The sequence below is a fragment of the Lissotriton helveticus genome, chromosome 11 (assembly GCF_964261635.1).
Source record: "Lissotriton helveticus chromosome 11, aLisHel1.1, whole genome shotgun sequence".
Classification (NCBI taxonomy): Eukaryota; Metazoa; Chordata; class Amphibia; order Caudata; family Salamandridae; genus Lissotriton; species Lissotriton helveticus.
Genome location: NC_136072.1, coordinates 649,237,806 through 649,261,849, shown reverse-complemented (window position 1 = coordinate 649,261,849; position 24,044 = coordinate 649,237,806). Strand labels below are relative to the sequence as shown.

General features: G+C 47.0%; 1 protein-coding gene across 3 annotated transcripts in view; it reads right to left on the bottom strand.

Annotated features, from left to right (window-relative positions):
- Nucleotides 1-24,044, bottom strand: part of LOC144791723 (disintegrin and metalloproteinase domain-containing protein 9-like) — a 2,314,109-nt gene that overhangs the window by 133,430 nt on the left and 2,156,635 nt on the right. Inside the window, exon 20 of one of the 3 annotated variants that reach the window (XM_078666489.1) lies at nucleotides 16,649-16,782. The exons of the other annotated variants lie outside the window; for them this stretch is intronic. The gene's annotated coding sequence lies outside the window, so the exon portion shown is untranslated. Of the gene's footprint in view, nucleotides 1-16,648; nucleotides 16,783-24,044 lie in introns of those variants that run through there. 3 annotated transcript variants of the gene reach the window in all.

The following is a 24,044-nucleotide window of genomic DNA, read 5'->3' as shown; positions in this document are numbered from 1 at the left end:
TCTTTTACTTTTTAATGGCTTCTAAACCCACCTTGAAGGCAAATTTAATATCACAAACATTTCCGGTTGCTCCTAAATCCACCATCACTGCAACCACTGATAGCGTAATTCCTCGAAATGTAAGTGTCATTGATTAGGTAAGGTGTGGAGCCGATGATTTAACATATTGTCAAATTGATGATTTCTCAGAGTTGTTTCTTCTGTAGCACTCATCAGTCCAACTCCTCCTACTGGTAGTACTGTAAGTTTTCCTTATTAAAACTCTTAGGATTCTTGGGACGGATTTTTATATAGTGTTCATTTGCTCCACAATACAAACGCAAATTGTTGCTCCTACGCTTCTCCTTTTCCTTTTTTGTTAAAGGACCCCATACCACACCTATTTACATGGGTTCCACACCTTGATCTTTCTCCGGAACTCTTACTGGGTCTACTCTTATTCTGTCAAGCCGGGGAATAATGGGACAACATTCTCATCTGCGCTTACCTCTTCTTTCTGTTTGCTGGTAGTTTATTTCTAGAACAAGATCTATGGGCGGCGATACCTCTATTGGTCTATTGGGAACTTGTGCTAGAGCATACTTTAATTCATCCTTCAGCCCTCAATAGAGCAATGCAGCTCTTTTGCTCTTCGGCCAGCCTGTCTCAACCACCAACTTATTGAACTCTGCCAAGTAATCTACCAACTCACGGTTCCCTTGTTTTAATTCTAGCAGTTCATTGTCGGCGGCTTGAGACACTTTCCGGTGATCAAATATTCTTAAAAACTCTTTCTTAAATTCCTTAAAGTTCTATAAAAGTGGGGCATCTTGAGTGACCAAAGGCATTGACCACAAAGCTGCATCGCCGCTAAGATATTATAGTATGAAGGCTATTCAAGACTGTGCATCTGTAAATAACCTTGGATGGCACTTGAAGTGAAGGGAACATTGAGGCGGAAAAATGCAAATGCTTCTTGGGGTCCTGTTCAAGGTCTTGGTGTGAGCCCTGACCCCTGGACTCACTGTTCGAGAGGATAAGATCGAAACTGCACCATGTCCAAGACATCTCAGATGAAAAGGAGCATCTGAGAGGGCACGTTGGCACGTTGATAGCAAACCACAGCGAATGCAGGTGGCCCGCCATAGTCTCGAAGTGGGAGATGACAGCCTGGGGCAAGCCACCTTTAACAGCCAGTCATCAATATAAGGGAAGATGGACACCCCTGATCTACATAGATGAGCTGCAACTACCACCATCACCTTGGTGAACATCTGAGCGGCGCTGAGGCCAAAGTGGAGCACAGTGAATTTAAAGTGCTTGTGGCCCACCATGAACAGCAGGTAACGCCTGTGGGCAGGCAGGATGGGAATATGGAAAAAAGTGTACTGCAAGTCCAACACTACCATCCAGTCTTCTGGGTCCAGGGAAGATCGGACCTGAGCAACAGTGAGCCTTTTGAACTTCTTGGAAGAAGTTGAAAGAGAGCAGGTCTAAGATAGGACAAAGGCCTCTGTCCTTCTTGGGCACCAGAAAGTAGCATGAATAACAACCACACACACTTCTGTTGTCAGCCCTGTCCCTATGGCTCATTTGGCTAAAAGAGCTGTCACTTCCTGGTGGAGAAGAACAAGTTACTTACCTTCGGTAACAAATGATCTGGTACAAGCCCGAAATGCATTGGAGCACAATGGAACAGCTATAAAATTTGATATGAGTGAAAATAACTATGGATTGATGATAAATATTATGGACTAAAGATAAACCTACAATGAACTCTAAATAAATTGAACTTTGAACAAATAAATAAGGCGTCTTGTTTTTCAAGAACGCAAAGGAGGGCCTATGATCAGGGATGTTACCATCATTCCGGTGGTAACACTTTTCTTGCTATATTAAACTGACGAGCCAGGAAGGACACGCCACCTGAAGGAGCACCCAACCCAAAAAACTTTGAATAAACTTGTATGAACCATTGAAAATAACAAAGGGAGTGCACCAACCATTTAACTAGCTTGAAAGAAAGGAACTGACATCAGTGAGTACGGGGGGCCACTTATATGGCACTCTGCTCCAGAGTAGAACGATGTCTAGCGGAGCCACAAAATGCCACCTACCGTCACACAAGGGTACAGCTTTAAAGCTTCTGGATCCAGTCGGACACCTGGGGAATATTCACTAGGAGAGGAGTATGTGGTTAGAGGCATCTTTCAGAAAAAAGGGATTATTGTAGTAGTATTTTCAACCAAATGTACTGCAGTACTAATTTGACTACTTTCACTTATTATTCTCTTATCTTAGAACAGTGTTTCTCAAACAGTCGGTCGCGACCCACTGGCGGTTAGCAAGCTGAATTTTGGTGGGTTGTGGAAGCCCAAGCAATAAATAAAAATGCCTCTACATTCTACATTTATGTCATTACATTTTAGGCTATGTCTTCTGATAAATTGCCGCTTATTTTTGTTACCATGGGGATTAGTGTTTACAAACTACTCTCACTTTGCAATCAGAGAAAAAAAAGTAAAGTGAATTATGTGACAATCTTGCTAGGGAACATTGAGTGTGAAAAGAAAGGCTGTAGGATGTCTTTTTATGTAACACCTGACAAAATGTAAATACCTCTATGAACTGTACAAATTCAGCACTTGGGGAAGCAAAAATGAAGCAAGTTTTTGGGTGATTCTGAAGTGTGATGAAAGCTATGATTTTAAACGGATCAAAACAAATCAAAACCCTTTAATTTGTGATGCTTTAATGATAAATATTCACTGAAACCCGATTTTGACACTATCATTTGGGTGTAGTATAGTTTTATCAGTAAAACTGTATGTCTGCGTCAATTTAGTGGGCATTTCAGTGGAAAATGTGCTGTCTGTAAAAGCCAGTGCACTGCCACACAATACTTTAGTTACCTCATGGCCACTAAAGCTAGGTGGGTCGCAAACATTTCTCATTCTAAAAAGTGTGTCATAGTTATAAAATGTTTGGTAAGCACACTCTTAGAAGCATGTTTTCTTTATAAAAAAATGTTTTAGAAAGAGCACCCTTTTCTGCATGATCGATAATGACACAATTACGTATCTCATTACCTCAATTGGAAGTCCTCCTCGTCCCAGTCCTTATTATATACGACGTCCCTGCCTCAGGAAGAGCTTTTATGACACTCTGGGATCTATGATTCTAGAATCAAAGTACTTCTTTTTCCACTAAGTGGTATCAGGAAGATCTCTCCTCATCACTTCACCTTCTGTTTTTTACATGCTCCAAGATTAGAGGTGCAACCACGTGAGAAAGGGAGAGAGGGATGCGGATTGGTACGCAGAGGACTTTGAATCAGTGTAATGAAGATTACTGGTATGTAATTGTGTAATTAAGCCCTCTTCTTGTCTACCTTGACCCAATCCTTACTATATAAGGATTTACTATACTTCAGACTAGCACCAACAATCCATTGAAACAATATTCTTTATTTAATGGACTATTACACCATTGACTACTTCAAGAGAGTCGAAGCAAAATTAACATCATCATGATTAAGTAGCTCTAACTTACAGTAGTTGCTAAATGTCTCATGGGATGACCATGACACAGCTCGACATATTTCCTGTACTGAGGCACTCCATAGCACCACTAAAGAGGCTGATGCAGCCCTAGTAGACCGTCTTAAATTGTAAGTAGGTGGGATTCACCTAGTGTTTTATATGACTGCAATATTGCTTGATGAACCCACCTACTGACAGTTCACAAAGTTACTTTCTTGCTTTTGTTTGCTGTACCATGAGAAACGAACAAAGAGTTTGACAACCTGAAATTCTTAGTTCGCGGTGTGTAGATAGACTAGGCTCGCATGACAAAGAGAAGAGGGAATTTGAGAGTACACAATTTCTTGAGACAATTGAAAAAGAGACTTCACTTTTGGAATAAACTTAGGACCTAAATTAAGAATCACCCTAGCAGGGAAATATCTTAATTCTGGGTAAAAAATAACTAAGACTCCCAATTCATCTAACCATCTTGAGGAAATGATGGCAATTAGAACACTTTCTTCGCACATATCCATGATAGATCAGAATCTTGTAATGGTTCAAAGGGTTGTTGTTCAAAACTATAGAGATATCCCAATTATGGCCTGATTGAGAATTGCTGGTCTCTAACCTGAAGCTATTCAAGAGGCTTACCATTAAAGCGGAAATATCCACCCAGTTTTGTTTAATTCTCAGGACTTTATTCCCTGACCTCTGCGAGGACAGAGTGGAGACTGCTAGGCCTTTAACAAACCCATGTCTTAGGAAATTGAGAATCTGAAAGGGACTCACTGTTAATAGAATTACACCAAGACTAAAAATATTTCTAGTGTTTCATTTAGGAAACTAGTGTTGAAGGTCTTCTCGAAGCTTGAATGCCCTTGGCTACTTGTTCTAGACAAACTAACTGTTGCAACCTACCCTGTAAAGCTCCAAACCATCAGCCTGAGAAGATAGGAAACTGTTGAGGGGAAGGCTGCAGATGTAAGTGGAGATAATTCCCTTTGGACAGGGACATTAGGAGTCTAAACCAAGAGAGCAGAGGCCAGAATGGAGCAACTAGAATCACCAATGTTCTCTCTTCCCAAATCTTCTGAAGTAACCTTGAGGGGAAAATAATTGTGGAAAAGGCATACATAATCCCTTTGGGTCAGGAGACTGATAGGACATCCACTACCCAAGACTGGGAACACCATGTCTCTGTGCATAATGTTCTGTAGGGGTGCAAACAGATCTATTGAAGATGTCAAAAAGTAAGGACAGAAGCAGCTGAACTACCGAACAGACAGCTGATAATTTACCTGGAAGCTAAATCGCCCTTAGATGAACACTTCTATCAAGGCTAGGAGGTGTTCCTCGGCCCAAGTAAAAATCTGGGCTGTTAACTGATTTAGAGTGTTGCACTTTGTGCCACCCTGTTGATTCAAGTAGAACCTCGTGACCTGGTTGTCTGTTCAAACAACTACATTGGAACCTTCCAAATTGAGAGCGAAAGCCACAGTGTCATCCAAACTGCTGCCAACTCTCTCCAATTGGAGGAGTCTAAGCTCTCCTCCCTCAACCATTGACCCTTCCTCTTTTGATCCTCTAATGTTGCGCCCAAACCCATCAACTGACATCTGTGGTCACAAAATTAGGGAGGAAGATGGAATTGAACATCTTTTGATAGATTGACTTCCAGTAGCCACCACGCTAAGGCCTGGAATATATAAGGTGTCAATAGGAATGGGTGCTCGAACATTTGAGAACTTGGGGACCAATGCTGAAGGAGAGGGCTTATGAGAGGCTTTAAATGGAAGCATGCCCAAGGGACTGCTGCTGTTGATGCCGACATAAACCCCTGTACTGTCAATCAACCCTGTCACCCAAGGCGGTCTGAACGAGTAGGATATATTTTTCTGAATTACAATTATCCTGGCTTGAGGGAGAAATACATGGCCCAGGTTTGTGTTGAACAAAGCTTCCATACAATTTCTTGGTTTGTTCAGGTTGTAGATGGGATTTTTTTAAGTTGATGATGAACTCCAGCTGTTGCAGTACTTCGGTCATCTTCTTCGCATCTTCCTGGGACTTAAGAAAAGAAGAAGTAGACAACCAATCATCAAGATATGGGAAGACTGTAACCTCATCTAGGAGGAGATATGCTACAACGGGTGCTAAAACTTTTGTAAATGCTCTGTGTGAGGTTGCCAGGCCGAAAGGAAGTTCTTGAAACTGTAGGTATCGGTCTCCCATTACAAACCATAGAAACATCGGACTCTATATGGATAGGTACAGGGAGGTAGAAATCCTGCAAATCTGACATCACTAGGAAATCATCATCTTTCACTTAAGGAATTATTATCTGTAGCGACACCATTTGCAGTGCTTCCATTAGACCATATTTGAGTGTGGCCTTGAAGTTTAGAACCAGACGATAGCTGGCATCTGCTTGTGAAACCAGAAACAGAGTAGAGTAAAATCCTTTTCCTCTTTGGTGTTCTAGTGCCAGAATCACTTAACCCTTGTTCCATAATGCCTGGAATCCCAGAAGTATTGATTGTTCTTTTATCTTGTCCTTCGGCAATGCAGTCCAAAGAAATCGATTTGTTGCTAGAGAGTGAGAAACAGTAATACAATTTCCTTATTCAACAATACTGAGGACCCAAAGGTCCCAGACAACAGTTCCCCCATTGATAGAAAAACATTTTCAACCTTACTCTAGTTCTAGGATAGTCATTGTTGATACTCCTCATGATCTTGGCAGCAATTTGTTTGGGTCTTCTTGGCAAGCACAGACCCTGTCGCCGACCAAGGGCTCAACCACGAAAGGTACGTTGGTCTTGAGATCTCTGCATTTGCACTTTTGTCAGGAAAGATTTCTTATTCCCAAATAGAGAAAAGGTTTTCAGGATTTTTTTTTCCTCTTTGGCAGCCTCTGGACCATCTTGTCCATCTCTGAATTAAAAAGTGGTTCTTTTCGCAGCATCCAGCTTCCAGGACTTCAACTACAAGAAACGACCCTCAGCAATCGCTGCCCCTGCTGGAGATGTCGCAGCCCATTGTCCATCAAATGATAGATCTGAAAGAAACCTGTTTAAGAAGTTCCATTTAAGCAAGCATTGATGTTGGGTATTCATTTTGATGTAAAAAATCATTTAACTATTGGAAATCTATTGGCAGGCGTACGTTGCAAACTCAGCCTATGTGTTTACTCTAATGGAAAAATTGGGTCCAGCATTCATCTCATAAGGGTAAGCTCCAAGTTTTTGTAAACAATTTCTGGTAATGTCGAGTTCAAAAGATGATGTTGTGTCCATTGATGGTAAGATTATATTTACTTCAAAAATATGAGGACAATCAGCCTCAAAATTATGGAGAGAATACATTTTATTCAGAAAGCAATGCATTCCTTCAATAAGATCTGTTTAATGACATCTTGTAAGTCATCAACTTGTGCTCCAATATGTTAGGAGTAAAACCCAGAGACTTTTGTTCAAGTCCCCAATACTTCGCTAACATGTTTAAGGAGGTCAAGCTCTATATTTGCCCTTCTAATCTTTTCCTGGTCTTACTCTTGTTCGTCCCTTTTGCATCTTTTCCGGAGGCTCAGCAAGGGCAGAATCCACTGTCTCTTTAATAAGGCCCTGTAAATTAGCCCTTGAAATGCATTTAAATATCGTATTGCTCCCGCCCCAAACATCACAGATATGCGAGAGTTAAAGGCTTAATGGCAAAATCTGCAGCCTCCGTGCTCCTGGCGCGCAGACCTGCACCGGCGCTGGGTTGAGATACCACTTGGTGACTTTCAAACAGACCGACTGCCCTCGTTGAGGAGGATCTCCGCCTCAGCAAGGCACATGAGAGGGGAGCCCTTGGCAGTCAGTACGGACCGATTGGTTTCGGAGTTGTGCCCCAACTGCGTAAGTATTAAAACATAAATTAACAAGTTACTTAACTTTGGTAACAATATATCTGTAAGAAACATTAGTAGTGATATATTCCTTACCTTAGTATCATCCCCAGGCATCAGACTGGATCCGGAAAGTTTTCGTCAGCAGTACCCCTGCGCGTCGGAAGGTGGCGTTGTCCGGCTCCGCATCCGGCGTTGGCATCGTGGTCGCCGAGATGATGTTGCAGCACCTTGAGTGCTGACGTTAGTTCTGTACATGACTTTCTTCTCCAGGAACGCATAGCCATGCAAGATATTGACCACTGGTGCCTTGAAACTAGGGCCCTGAAATGGATGTCCTTAACCCTAGAAATCAGGGAGGATGGGTGGGGCGGTAAGGAATCTATCACTACTATAGTTTCTTACAGATATATCATTACCAAAGGTAAGTTACTTGTTCAACTGAAAGAAACATTTAGTGATAGATTCCTTACCTTAGAATAGATACCCCAGCAATGCCAACACCTGCGGTGGGTCTGCGAACCAAGATCACACCAGGAAGTCTCGGAGAACAGAATGGCCAGAGAAGCCGTCTCTCTGGACTTGGCTGTCCAGGAAGTAATGCTCAGTGAAAGTGTGCAGTGTGGCCCAGGTAGCTGACTGACAGATGTCTTGTAAGGGGACACCACGTCCCAACGCCTTAGTGGCAGCTGTCACCCTGGTGGAATGGGCAGGATGCCCCAACTGGGGCTCTTTTTTAGCCAAAGAGTAACAGGCTTTAATACACAAGACCACCCACCAGGAGATAGTCCGCCTGTGTATGGCCTGACCTTTCTTGGCACCAACGTAGCCAAGAAAGAGCTGGTCATCCACCCGGAACTGTTGTGTGCGATTGAGGTAAAAGGAGAGTAAAAGGAGAGCGCACAATTTGGTCCAGACTGTGGAGCCTCTCTAGAAGAATGCGGAGGCGGAAAGAAGGTGGGCAAAGTGATGGTCTCCCGATCTGAAAAGCAGTGACCACTTTTGGCAGAAAGGATGGACGGGTTCTGAGCACAACCTTGTCTGGATGGACAGACAGAAAAGGAGGTTTACAAGAAAGAGTTTGGTGCTTACTCACTTGCCTAGCGGAGGTGATGGTTACCAGGAAAGCAGTCTTTAGAGTCAAGAGACGTAGAGGACAGTTGTGAAGAGGCTCAAAAGGGAGCTCACATCAGATTCAAGTCCCACTGTGGCATCACAAAAGGAATAGGAGGGAAAAGGTGAGTAATGTCTTTGAGGAATCTATTTACAACAGGGGACTTGGAGAGAGGGCTGATCAGGGAGACTGAGACAGGCCGAAATAGTAGAAATGTAGCCCTTGGTAGTGCCCAGAGCAGAGCCCTGCTGGGCCAAAGAAAGAAAAAAACAAAAGAACTTCTGAAAGAGGGGCAGAAAGAGGATCCACAGCCTTTGCTGTGCTCCATGCTACAAAATTGTTCCACCTGTAGGCGTATACCAACTTAGTGGAGGGCCGCCTGGCCGCCAGAATAACATTACAAACTTCAGGAGGCAAGTAAAAAAGAATCAACTGCCGCAGCTCAATCTCCACGCAAGGAGGTGGAGACTGGGCAGGTTCGGGTGGAGGACCGTCCCCTGCTGCTGCAACAGAAGATTCTCCTGAAGAGGCAGTTGGATCGGGGGATCGATGGTCATACTGAGTATCTCGGGATACCATACTCTTTGAGCCCAGTCCAAAGCCACAAGAATGACTTGGGCCCGTTGCACCTGATCTTCTTCAGCACTCTGGGCAGAAGTGATATAGGCGGAAAAGCGTACAACAGACCGCAACTCCACTCATGATAAAAAGCATCGCCAAGGGAGTATCGCCTTGAAAATTCCAACGTGCAGAACTGCTGACATTGCACATTCTCTTCAGTGGCAAATAGATTTAACCAAGGCTCTCCCCAGTGCTGAAAGAGACCTTGCGCCACATCCGAGTCAAGACGCCATTCACGATCCATCATGCACCGTGGCCACGAAAGGAGAAAAAAGCGGAAGACGGAAGGCGGAGGAGGGCGAGTGGCCGAAAGGCCCAAGGACTTGGCCATAGCTCGCGAGTCCTTAAAACGCTCCAACGCACTATCTGCCTTGTTCCCAAAAAGGCAAATGCCATTAAAGGGCATGTCCATCAGGGTGTTCTGGACATCCCCTGAGAAGCCATCTTTAGAGAGCACTTTCCAGGCCTCCTCCGGACACTGAGGCAGCACCTGCACCACTGTATCCCACACAGAGTGGGAATAGCGGCCCAAGAGGCATGTGGTGTTCACAGACCGCAGCCCTGAACTGGTGAAGAAAAAATCTTCTTCCCAAACTGTTCCAGTCTCTTGGATTCCCTACCCGGAGGTGCAGTAGGGAAGGTGCTTTGAGACGTAGAGACTTGGACAACCAAGCTCTCAGGGGTGGGGTGTTGGGAGAGAATGAAGGGGTCCCCTGGGGCCGGGCGATGGCTTGGGGCCATGTTCCTATCCACGGGAGCCCCTGTGTTGGGCCTGGACCTGGTGCCCAAAAGAATGTCCGAAAGTGCATCATTAAAGGGCAGTAGTGTCCGCAGAGGTAGCCGCCGGCAGAAGCACTACTGTTAGGAGGTTACTACTGATGGTCACTGTAGGGAGTTAGGGAGTTCGAGGTGGAGAGCCTCGGCCGCCCTACGCAACACGACTGCATAACTTGCACCATCCTCTGTAGCCACGGTAGGAGGTGTTAGCATGCCAAGGTCAGGAGAGGTGTCAAGACCGCTGGCATCCCCCAATTCCTCAACCCAGTCCTCAGAACCCTCCCAGTCCTACCCTTCCTCTTCCCGCCAGAGCCCCGGGGGAGGCACCACCCGTACTCCCAGCCGCGACGGGCGAGGGTGAGTCGGTGAGCGATGACGCTTCTTCGACTTCTTGTGATGCTTCGTCTTACCTGACCCTGAGTGCATAGACTTCGATCCAGAAGAACGATGGTGATGGCTCCGCGACCGGCCCCACAGGACCAGGACCTTGAGCGGAACAAAGCCGACTGCCGGACTTCAAGCAACTTTCGGGACCGCTCCCGTGAAGTCTTCGGCGCCATGGCCCGGCAGTCAGTGCACAACTTGGGGTCGTAGTCGCGCCCCAGGCCGTAGAGACACACGCAGTGCGGCTCCGTCTCCGACATCATTCGATGACAGTCCCCGCAGGACTTGAAACCGGGCATCCCTACGGCACCAGGAGTCGATCGACTCGAAAAGAAGAGAAAAAAAGGCCTTGAAAAACGTGACTGGGGGTACCGCTCTGAGCTTGCTGGCATGGAAAAAGAGAGAACTGACGTCAGCGCGCGAGGGCGGCATCTAAGTAGCTGTTGCGACGTCATCTCAGCTACCTCGACTCCAACGACGGACATGCACAACACCACCTTCCGACGCGCAGGTGTAAAGCTGACGAAAACTTTCCGGATCCAGTCTGACACCTGGGGATAATTCTAAGGTAAGGAATCTATCACTATGTGTTTCTTTCAGATTAACAGTTTTAGAGAAAGTCCTAAATAAACAATGAAATATATATAATGTTGTGTGGCTTACCCCTGTCCAATACAGAGAAACACATGAAGTGCAGTGAGATGGAGGAACTTTCTTTTACAAAACAGAGTAGAAACAGAAGAAATACTTTGATTCTGAGATCATCAGTGTAAAAGCACTGCCTATGGTGAGGACGCCACATAGCAAGGCCAGGGACGAGGAGGGCATTATGAGGCAGTAATGATATTTATGCAAAAAGACTGGGCTAATGGAAACATAATCCTTTTTTGTACATTGAATAGATTGGAGTGCATGAATTAGAATACCGGGCCTAATGTAGGCCTCTACTTACATCAGCTAACCAGCTTCATTTCTGATGTAGCTAACTAATTTGGGTTATATGTTTTCAATTGCCACATATTATTTTGCATGTTTTCTACCGCTCGCAATAATGAAAGTCAGCAAAAATTGCTTATCATTGGTAAACTGTGGCTGAAGGATCTACTTGCAGAGTAAGAAGTTATACCAATTTCTGGGGAGGGATGATGACATTCAAAGATCTTATTTGAGGTATACTGGCATACAGGTATACAAGGGTCATTAAAAGGCTCAACAAATAATATGCTAAGTTAAAACTTCCAGCTGCAACTTAACAGAATATAACAGAGGTCAAAAGTTGTCAAAATGTGGAGTATGCCCACCCAGAGATGTGTGTTTAATGTCCATGAGGATGCAATTCACGCAGACATATCTGGGGTTGTTTGTATCATAAGGTCAAGGAGAGTGGCAGAGCACAGAAAGAGCACAACCTTTTTTGGCACATTTCTAGGCTACACGGGCATCAGCAACTTTACACCAAAATTGCCTTAAGTTATCAAGGTGTTAGACAATTCTTTGACTTTCAAAAAAGTTATGAGAAATTCATGCAAGATTTTGTAGCGTTTTGCAAACTAAATAAAATCTAAGGTGGGAATGTGTAGTGTTAATTTTGAGCCAGTCAGAATTCTGAGACCTAATTAGGTTGGATACTTGCAAACCTAATTATTTAAACATGAGCTATGAATTATCAGTTCATTTGGGCTATGACTGAATATAATAGGTTCAACATAAATAATTGCTGCTTTTCTGTCTACCTTTACATACCAACAAATATGCATGTTTGAATTCACTCTATGCATTTTCCTCTCAGGTTTACAGATATGACAATTTTCAGATTGATCAGCTGCTGAATACATAAGCGAGGGACCTGCTTCAGATAATCATCAGGGACTTATATTTGATGCTATGATGATAATTATTTTGCCCACTTGGACCTGACTTTTCAGGTATAAATTTGATTTGTAGCAGTGAAGATCTTTCATCGCTGCATGTGAGCTCCAATCTGGACATAGTAAAACAAAGTTGATGTGGATTTCCAATTGAACAAAACAATACTTCACTTGATTATAAATACATAGGAGCTTATTTACTAGCATTTAATGAAACGCAGCACAGCACGTGAAGTTGCTGCACTGTGTTGCATATAAGGGAGAGACAGAAACTGCACCATATGAACAAAGATACAGTGGGGGGCGTGGCTATCGGACGGCTATGGCAGTCGTGGCTCGATAGAGCTCCGGACCCACCCGGGGGGGGAAATCGCTGTTCCTACGCCGTCCACACGGCTGCATCTGGTCGGGGTTGTTGGTGTGGACGGCCTGAGACCCCGGTGGAGGTGTGGAGGCCCGATCGGCGCTGTGGAATGCCCTGGGAGGCCGGCGCTATCTGAGGCCTACCTATCCTGCGCCGCTGACAGAAGCCGGGAGCTGCCTTAGAGAGTGGACCAGCGAGGAGTGCGAGTGCTGGCGCTTTAAGACAATTTAAGTCCCCGGGCCTGTACCTGCTATCGGTACAGTAGTGGGGACGAACTTTGCGATGGAGTGGGGCTTGCGGGGGGCACGACTGCCTAGCTGCCCTGTGTTGCGGAACTCGCCCTGGACCCATCTGCGGCTTGGAGGCCCCTGTACTGGCTGGCTGGCACCTCCCCTGTGCCCCATGGCCCACCCTGAGAGGTGCATATGCCGGAGACCCCATCCACGAGGTGAGGAGGATTGGGAGTCACTCACTGGGCCTCGGAGAACAGGCTGGTGTTTACAGTCAGAGGCATGGGCGGGGTGAGAGAAGCCCTGTGAAGAGGGGGGAGAGAGAAGGTGGTGATTCATTGGCACCCATGAGACACAGCACCTTGCCACGCTGCTGAGGGCGCTACTACCCACTGGCGCTGCACTCCATTGTTCTGCTGGGACCCAAAATACGCATGGAACCCCCACCCCCATTGGAGCCCACCCGGAGTACGTTGTTACACGCTATCAATCCTGGAGCGGGACTAGCACCCTTCTAAAACCAACTGCGGGGACACCCCACAGTGTGGGCTGGTGGCGACATCAGGCAATGGGTAGGACCCGGGCGAAGACAACGGACGGACAACAGGGAAGCGACCCCCCTCCCATCATGTCGGGCCAGACTAGCCGGACCCCTTCGCCTAGGGCGAACCTGAGCGACCACGCAGGGGGAACGCCGGACAAACTGGATCTCATCCTACAGCAGATCCGGGACTCCATAGCCGCAATAGAGCTGCAGATGGGCACGCTCACTACGGTACTGACTCTGCTGAAGGCGGACCATGCCAAACTGGCGGACACGGTTAAGGAGCACGGTCAATCCCTTGCGGACCTCACCCCTACGGTGACGGAACATTCTTCCTCCCTACAGCAACACCAACAACAAGTAACTACGCTCATGGACCGGATGGAGGATGCTGAGGGCAGAAATCGACGCTGTGAGGGGAGCAGAGCGGCTGACTTCATGGAAACCTGGTTCAAGGAGCATGTAACTCAGGAGGGACTCTCCCCTACTTCTACGTGGAAAGAGCACATAGAATACAGACGGGCCCCCATGCCCTTTGATCGTGACAATTCTCAATTATAGCGACCGTGACATATTATTGCAGAAGGCTACAGAAAAGACGCTAATTCAGTACGAAACCCACCGTGTCTCTCTATACCCAGACTACACAGTGATGGTGCAGAGACAGAGGTCCTCCTACCAGGTGGTAAAGAAGAAGCTACAGACCGCACAACTCAAATACGCCCTCCTATATCCCGCCCGACTGAAGGTAATACACGACAAGAAGACTCACTTCTTCGAAAGCCCGGCGGACGTGGAGGAATGGATGGAGGTCATGGGCATCGGATCTAGTCAAACAAGCCACCCGGGAGTCTCCACACAGGACTCGGACGCACTCCCGAAGCGGTCTTCTAGAAGATCCCAGAGCACTAACCGGGGCGAGAACAGCAGCGGAGGGACTAGGAGGGGGCGCTGGCAGGGGCCGGCTCCTTCCGGGAAGATTCGAACAAATTCGCTACAGTACTCTACATTCGGATTCCGAGCATAGTGTCATTCTCTTACCCACCATCACACCGAGAGCAGCTGATGACCTAATTGACATGCGAAGAGGGCAGCCGGGTGACCGACACTTGGGACTACTACTGTGGACTTTGCCATTACAGTGAGAATACTCCTGGCACCAGAGAGACTACTGTATCCTTTCAATGGTATAGCTCCATGTGTGAACTGTTACACTCTTATGTACAGCTGTTGATGTGCGGGGCACTAGTCGTAAGTTATACTACTGTATTTACAGCGCCATGTGATATCTAGGAAACACGCTACCTGCTGGGGGACTCTGAGGTGTTTAATGTTGTACTTGATCATGTTGTTGCTATCATCCCACCCACCCCGAAGTATACTTCCCCCCGGGAGACAGGGTACCGTTGAGCCATTGGGTCTCAGGCCATTCTAGGACCATGTTTGGACATAAGGTTGGCTACCTCCCTAATGGCATATGCACCGTTATTTGTTCTGAACCATTTGTACACCATTGTTGGGCACAGCGCAGTTTAGGCGTTGTGCCAAGTTTTGTTCAACCTGTTGGGGAAAGTGGACTCCTGGTCAGTACTGTTCTGCTGGCACCACATAGAGAGGAGCTCCACTTCCACATGGGAACATGACAGGGACTGCTAACACAATAGAGTCGTACAACCTGCTCACATGGAACGTGAGGGGCCTGGGAGCAATACAGACAAGACATCGCATACATGCATTCCTCCTCAGACGTAAACACAAGTGGCATTCCTTCAGGAGTCTCACCTGACTGATGCCAAAACGCAGAAAATGAGGAAAAAGTGGAGAGGTACTATTTACTCCACTAATTATTCCACCTTCGCTAGAGGGGCGACTATCTGGGTACGTCATGGGGTTCCATTTGTTGAACTTGAACGCCGGGTGGATGACCAGGGACGGTACATACTAGTGAAGGGCACTCTTGACGGCTCCCTGGTGATCCTCGGATATATTTATGCCCCTAACTTTGATCAAGACCGTTTTCTGAGTAAGCTGAGTGGGGTCTTGGTGGACTGGGTCGGGATCCCCTGGGTGCTGGGAGGGGATTGGAAAGCAGTACTGGACACTGGCTTGGACAGATCACATCCCCCTCTACACGGTACAACCGCTGACAAGCTAGCGGACCAATTCACTACATGGGCAAGTGGGTGGACACACTCAAATGCGAGGCGCTGCCTGTACCCGACTCATAAAGTATATTCCTTTTACTCCCCGGTGCACAGCCTTCAAACCAGAATCGATCGGTGCCTCTGTTCGAGCTTGGTTATTGCGAAGGTCGACAGGTCTACATATCTGGCCAAGACCTTTTCCGACCATAGCCCCCTAGAGCTCACACTTTGATGGAGCATGGTACCCACTCCAGTGCCTACCTGTAAGCTACACCCACACCTACTCGAGGACGCCCCCATTAGCACAATACTCTAAACACTATTACCAATTACCTGGCCGAAAACTGGAACACTGCGACATCTCACCTGATTGAATGGGACGCGCTGAAGGTAGTGATCAGAGGGGCGGCGATCGGATAGTTGTTTGCGCCCAGGCAAGAGACACACTAACGACCGCAGGACATCGAGAACAGGCTACATGTACAGGAGAGGGAGGCAGTGTTAGACCCTGACAAGCGAGAGATGTTACAACCTACCGACATAGACCACGCGGAGACTTTGGAGACATTGCGAACAATAGACTACAAAGCATTTCTCCAGTGTAAACACACAGAAGCGGACAGATCCGGTACACTGCTTGCCCGCATGGTTAGAGACCCGATCATCCTTCACAGAAAAGGGGAGAGGGTCAAACACAACCCTACCACCCCGAACCCCCTAGTATCACATGTACACACAAAGGGGTGGAGAGGAACTCACCTCAAGTGAAAAATAAACAATCAGTGGCACAATTATGTGTTTTGAAAAACTGCCCTTACTCACACACAAATGTGTGTGACATGCTTCATCATTGGGTCTGATTACAAAACGCCCTGGCGTAGCCACGCACAGGGCAGAGCATAGGGAGGGGGAAACACAAAACACAATGACGGAGACAAACACAAATGTGACAAACAGTGTTCACAAAAAGAAGTGTTTGCCCAAGACTGGGTTAAGTGATATAACTAAGTGCAGTCAAAATAGTGCTGTTAAAACTGGCTCATGGATACCTGACAAGCCTTTATTCATAGGTTCCAAGGTCAGGATTAAAACAGAATAAATGATGGAAGTCTTAATGAAGGAAATCAGGATCCTACAACACCCCTCCTTAAACTGCGATAGTCAACATGTTTCGTCCACATTATAGTGCCCACATTCAACAGGTCACGTCGGTCTTCTTCAGGACATCTATCAGTCCCAGTCTTGTCTAGCCCCTTACCTTATTCAGGCGCTAAAGAGGTAAGAATGATCAAATTGATCAGAACCATTTGGAGGAAATCCCGCCATCATGGAATACAAATACTGTGGAGAGATATAAAACAATTCTAACAGTATAAATTAACACATCTTGTCATTGTTAATAGACTTGTATTTCAAATCTTCATACCCTCCATATAGATATTGTAACACAAACTAGACGTTTTAAGTCCCCCCATTGGCATCATATTTAATCATAAGGGCCCCCTTTGCCACAATATGGCTCACATTAAAAATAAAATAGACGTGTTTCATAAATATATACTGTGCTGTTGCCATAATTCATGTGTTTTCCACATTAAAACAGACCAAATACGGCATACGGCATTAGTCCATATCTAGGCCTGCAACAGTTGCCCCATATCATAAAGCACCATCACTCACCGAGTTTGACAGATTAAACCCGAAATGGCGCCAGGCTGGAGGAGCTCCAAAGAACACAACATGTGTTCAAAAAAGGGGGGGATTATCCTGCCTCTACGGAAGTGACTTCTTCGCAGTTTCGGCCTTCAGGATGTTCCTCCAGATCGCTGCTCTACACCGTACTCTGTATCTCGTTGACCCTGCACTCCGAATAGCAGTCCTCCTTGTATTCTGCAACGTGACTGGACTCCTATATATCCTTTTGCTGGTCTTTCATGCTTATACGTGTTGCTTCATCTATTGTTCTCCTGTAATTTGTAAACAATACTGTCCTAACAGCCTACTCTGGGGTATGACAGACTTACCTACCTGGTACCTTTGCAGGGGGGGTGAGGCGCCTCATTGACACTATACCTTGCCTGAACTGATATGGATGGAGCCATCGGAGTGGGGCCTACTAGTTAATAATTTCTACTATGTGAATGCTATCACTGATTTAAGTTGTTTCTCACCGCACTAGACAATCTTATCCTGTCATTGGTTAGCGGGGGCACCCATGGCTCTCCACGACAGGCACTCTGCCTAGTTGGGGAGTGGATAGTTTCAAGTCCGCGGGCAGGGGGGCAGGGAGGGGGGCTGGAGGGGGGGGAAAGGGTAGGGGGGAGGGTGTGGGAGGGACGGAAGTTGTTGGGGAGTTGATGAAACTGGTATGGTTTCTGTTTTTATTTCTGTTCATACACTGCAGAGGATTTCTGACCATCGAGCATGTTACACAGCGAAACACCCCCCCGCACGACAACTATTGCGATTTCTCGGACACGAGCCTCACTGCACGACACAATATGCTTCTACACAACGACCATTGCTCATTATATGGCTACTTTGGGCCTTTTAGATACTTCATCACAGGCCCCTCCTCAGCCGTCATTTCCTACAAATCATATTCGATGCCCCAAAAACCACTGATCCGTACACGATCCCTGTTCTTTAAGCCACCATGACGCCCCCACTGACGACGTCCCTCTCCATCATGACATGGAACGTTAACGGCCTAGGCAGCAGAATAAAAAGAGGGTTAGTCATGCAATATCTCAAACGCCACGCTCCTGACCTGGTTCTCCTCCAGGAAACACACTTAATGGGCAACGCGTGCCAGGCACTACACCGTGGAGGATATAAATTACTCATACACGCAGGCTTTACCTCTGGATCCAGAGGGACCGGAATCCTGGTTCGGAGAAATGTGGCGCTGACATGTGCAAAATCGCTGTATTGGAGGCCACTTGGGAAGGCAAGCCTTTGTATGTCGTTTCGGTCTACATCCCTCCGACCTTAGGCACAGATGATATGCAGGCCCTACAGCGCATAATTTTAGATCTCCCACAGGGACCCTTGCTTATTGGGGGCGATTTCAATATGACGATGAATGATGCCCAAGATTGGCACCCCCAGCGCACCTCACACAAGCCGGGCTCCGACCTATTTGACTTCACGCAGACAATGGGGCTCGAAGACCTATGGCGCCTGTCCCACCGGCTACTCCTTACTATACACACTACTCCAATGCCCACAACAGCAGCTCCCGTATAGACTACCTGTTCTCTCCTACTACTGATCTCGAGTTTTTTCGCCAACCGGAGGGGCTCCCCAGGGGAATTTCCGACCACTCCCCACTCACTGTAAAATTCACACACTACCGCCAGAGGACACGTGGCCCTATCATCATAACGCCCTGGCTCCTAAAAATCCCTGACATAAAGGACTGCCTGCTAGAGCATACTGAATACTACTTCGCGGAAAACGTGGGCTCTGTGAAGTCGTCCACAACTATATGGGAGGCATACAAGGCAGTACTTAAGGGTAAGGCGCTAGCTTTAAAAACTGGTTATACCCGCAAACAAAGTGAATACCTGTCTCAGGTAGAAGCAGACTTGACCAACCTGTAATCCCTCCACAATGCAAGCCCCACAGATGAATTGGCGACCCGCCTCCGCACGACACAACTAGAATACAAAGCATTAGCCCTCGAGAAGGCGCAAGCCAAGCTCTTAAAGACCCGTCATCGCATTTCCGAACTGGGGGACAGGGCGGGTAAAATGCTAGCATGGCTTGAGAAACGCGAACTGGGGTCTCGCTGGATCACTGAGCTGACCCTACCACATCACTCTACCGTCATGGACCCAGGTGATATAGCAGAGGCCTTTGCCACCCACCTAGAAGGTGTCTACACAGCCAGAGCTCACTATGGCGCTGCAGAATCAAAATCACTCCTGGCCGAGATGAGACTTCCCACTCTCTCTGAGTCCAAGATACAGGAATTGGAGGCGGACCTTACGGCGGAGGAAGTTGGCAATGCCTTGTTCGCTGTCCAATCGGGTAAGGCTATGGGCCCCAACGGTGTCCCTATCGAGTTCCTGAAGGGCATGGCAGGCGAGATCCTTCCCCACCTCAAAGCAATGTTTGAGGAGAGCCGTGATGCCGGTTGCCTACCATTAGCATCAATAGTAGTCATTCGTAAGCCCAACAAACCGACTAATGACTGCAGCTCCTACCGCCCAATCTCTCTCATCAATGCCGAAGTGAAAGTCCTAGTCCTAGCAAAACTCCTTGCTACCAGACTTATGACAGTTCTCCCTGCCTTGATACACGAGGATCAGTCGGGCTTCCTGCCAGGCCGCAACACAGCGCTTAACCTCCGACGGGTCCACAATGTTATGAGCAGGATACCGCATCTCCGGGAAGACGCAGCCATTCTCTCCCTTGACGCCACGCTTGCCTTTGATTCTATCGAATGGTCGTACCTCTTTGAGGTGCTACCCCGCTATGGCTTTGGTCCCAAATTCATTCAGTGGATTAGACTACTGTACACTGATCTCTGGGGTCAGGACTATGTTAATGGACACACGTCCAGACGATTTCCCTTACACAGAGGAACAAGACAGGGGTGCCCTCTATCCCCTTTATTGTTCGCACTTACCCTTGAACCTCTAGCTCATTGGATCAGAACTGACAATTCCATCCGCGGCCTCCGTTGGAATGCCGAGACGATCGACAAGGTCTCGCTGTACGCGGACGACATCCTCGTCTACGTCTCCTCCCCTAAGTCCTCCCTTAACAGCTTGCTACATGTTATCACTAACTTTGGCAAGTACTCGGGCTTCTCCATTAATTGGTACAAATCTATATTGTATGTTTTACACGGCCCACCTCTTCCCCTCCCGCGAGGCTATTCAATCGAAATCGCCCGGGACGGATTTAAGTATCTGGGAATTTTTGTCACTCCTGACCCCAAACTGTTCCATGACCGCAACCTAAAAGGCCCACTCCAAAGATTTCATAACGATATTTCTCATTGGCGAACACTCCCTCTCTCTCTCCCAGGTAGAGCGGCCCTATTTAAAATGCTTGCACTCCCTCGATTTCTGTATGCCCTACAAAATTGTCCATTTCCCATTGCCGACTCCTATTTCAATTTGCTCGAAGGAGACCTTCGCCTCCTCTTATGGTACGGCGGTTCTCCCCGCATTGCTCTCATTTCACTTACACAGGGGTGGTACGATGGAGGTATCGCCCTTCCCAATGTTTGTCTTTACTACTGAGCTACTCAATTGGTTGCCACTAACTCGTGGATCTACGGTTCACCCACGAACCCTGCTGATCACCTAGAGAGGTGCCAGACTGGCAGTGGGGGTTACCTTGAGGCCCTCTATGGCAAACACTCCCGTGCTCGGTATATAGGCCCAATGTCCCACACAATAACGATCTGGCACCGTGCGAACAAGCGACTTGGATGGACAGACACCCTCACACTGTCCACCCCACTCTGGACTTCATATAAGCTTGGTACTCTATGTCACTATCGTGGCTTCGATAAATGGGACACAATTGGCATTTCCACCTTGGGCGACATGATTCGCAAGGGCAAATTGCTGACATTTGAAGAGCTCCAAAAGGCGCATGACTTGGCCCACTCTGAGGCTTTCCGTTACCTCCAAATTAAACATGCTATACTTATCGGCGTCCCAGACCTCCCTTCTCTCCCACACTCCTCGCCCCTCGAAGACAGACTCCTGTCGGAACCTCTTCAGGCCAAAGCAATATCCCACACCTACCGTAAATTGTGTAATAACATGCCGAACTCTTTCCACCTTTTACGAGATAAATGGCAGAACGACATTGGAATCTTGGATGAAGCCGAGTGGCAGGCGGCATTGATGTCCCCGCGCGAGTCGGCTATCTGCCACAGATTCAGACTCATACAACTTAAGATATTGCAGAGAACATACATGTCTGCTCCTCTTCTGGCCAGAATTGGTAGACGCTCTTCTGATCTCTGTCTCCGTAACTGTGGTCAGACTGGTACCTTCTACCACATACTGTGGGAATGCCCAGTGATTCAAGACCTCTGGAAACGTGCCACTCAAAAAATTACTGATGCACTGGGAAAACCTGTCCCTTTGACCCCCAAATGTGAACTCCTCAATGTATGGGACCCCACAGACCTCACTGCAATGGAACAACAATGGGCGGCTCTGGGTTTTCTTTTACTGAAACGTGAAATAGCTATGCAGTGGGGCTCACCATCTACACCGCTCCTGATTAGGTGGGTGGCCGCTATGGATGTGTGCATGTTGTCCGAGAAAACGGTCTATAAGATATGGGGCTGTCCTGGTGTTTGGGATAAGAAATGGGGACCATGGAATGTTTATAGAGGGGAACTGTGTACTTCCCCCTCAGTAGACGTGAGATTGACAAGACCCAATCCCCCCTTGTACTCGTGATTGTGGTGTACTGCTGTAATGTACTTGTTCTTGGCAAAATTGTAACTCATGACTGTTTGCTACCATATTCTCTGCTCTTGTTCAATAAAATATTTTAAACAAAAAAGGGGGGGATACATCCGGTGCACATATTAGATGGAGAATAACTGTGCACACAGAAACATTCCAACTGGTCCCAATATCTCCCCCTGTGTGCCCCTCCTGAACAAAAAAGCAAAGGCAATATGGAGTACTAGCCCCCAAGTATCCAGAGGGTTCCCTTCCTCCAACCAGTTACCTCTTACGCTAAACTATCCCGGCCAACTGTTCAAGCATTCTACTCCCCGTATGTATCTTACTGTTCCGGTGAAGTCTGCAGCGCCTCTCGTGCCCGTTCCTGTGGCGCCGCAGAGGTGTCTGTGGAACGCCGATGCCTCCATTTTAAGCTGGTTACCAATAGCAATCAGCCTGCAAACCGTCGCAGGCGCACCTACGTCACGGCGACGGTCACAGGCTGTGGCACCTGGAAATTGTAGTTTATACATTGCGGACTTCTGATGTTAATGGTAATGCCCGCTGATAATGCGTTCAGTATTTGCCTTAAAAACTCAGTTTGCCTTAAAAAATTCAACGGAATCAGACGTGATAATTAAAGACTCCCATGAATGAAGAATTAGCAGCAATCCTATTCTTGAATAGAATCAAATATTAGGAGGCAGGTTAATCACGGGAGAAGGCTTATCTATACCCATCCATCTACCAAGTGTAGCGGAGCAGTACAATTAGCCACATAGCACAAATGTATACTATAATAGATTAAACAGCGTCCACTCTGATTTAAGGACATACACTTGCTACCACTCGATATTCCAGCAGAAGATGAAATATATTATACATTATAAATGGTGCATTGGTAGAAGGCATCCCTTAATATGTGTACCATGGTCAAAATCTCAGAAATAACTCGGGGTAAGGTGTAATACAATTAATCTTCCACATAGAGTGCACCACTGGCCCAGCATAAAAGAGGGACTAAGAAAATATTTATTTATTCAACATACAGATCAGTGCACAGTATCACAAACTGATGTCCCTGCATAGTTGGTGGTGGCCTGGTATATGTGTGTTCCCAGGATATATAAAGCTTGTGAAGGTAACCTACTCAATGCGTGACAGGGTATGTAACCATTTAGGCCACATATATGGCTTTTGAGGCGGAAAACCCATTTCTGTTCTCTCAAAAACAGGGCTCTGTTGTCATCCGCCTCCTGAGACCCCAAGCATGGTTTTTCTAAGACCGTCCATCTCAAATCCTCTGAGGTATGACCTGCATCAGCAAAATGTGTAGTCAGCTTAGTATTAGACCTGCCACATCTAATCGTGCTGCGATATTCCGTTATGCGGGTCTTCACCTTCCTCCTCATCATGCCTACATACTGTTTGGGACATGTGCACGTGATCAAGTTGATCACTCCCTGCAAGTTACAATTAGTATGTGCTCTCTGTTCCCAGTGAGTAGATAGACCCAGATCAATACACTTGGTGTCAGTAGTGAGATGACAAACACTACATGAGCCACAGCGGAAGTGACCAACCACTGGCGGCAAGCCAGTGATAGTAGCCATCCTACCCTGTGTGCGAGGTGCCCGGGGTCTGGTGTGAATCAATAAATCTTTGAGATGTTGACTCTGTCTGTATGAGAAGAGAGGTTTTTCTACAACCAAACTGCCAGAGTTCAGAATCTTCCAATTTTTAAGTAGCGTCCGTCTTATTTGTTGGGAGGCAGTATTAAATGTTGATACAAAGACAGGTTTATTAACTTCTGGTCTCTTTGTTTACTAGAGATATACTCGACCCACCAATCATATCCAGCATCCGCACCCTGGCCGGGCACTTAGTCCACACACAAGCTGAAATTAATACCGCCTTCCATGATCACTTGGAGACACTCTATGCACCGCCCCCTCCTTGGTGGACAGCTCTTTGATTGCCGACTTCTTCCGAGACCTCCCCTTCCCGGTACTATCGGAGGAAGTGCAGAAAGACATAGACGGTCCTTTACCCAACAGGAGATTCGTACTGCGATTAAAGGTCTAAATCGCAACAAGACGCCAGGTATGGACGGGCTCCCTGTTGAGTTTTATCTTGCCTATGCGGAGTCCTTAGGGCCTACACTGTAACCTG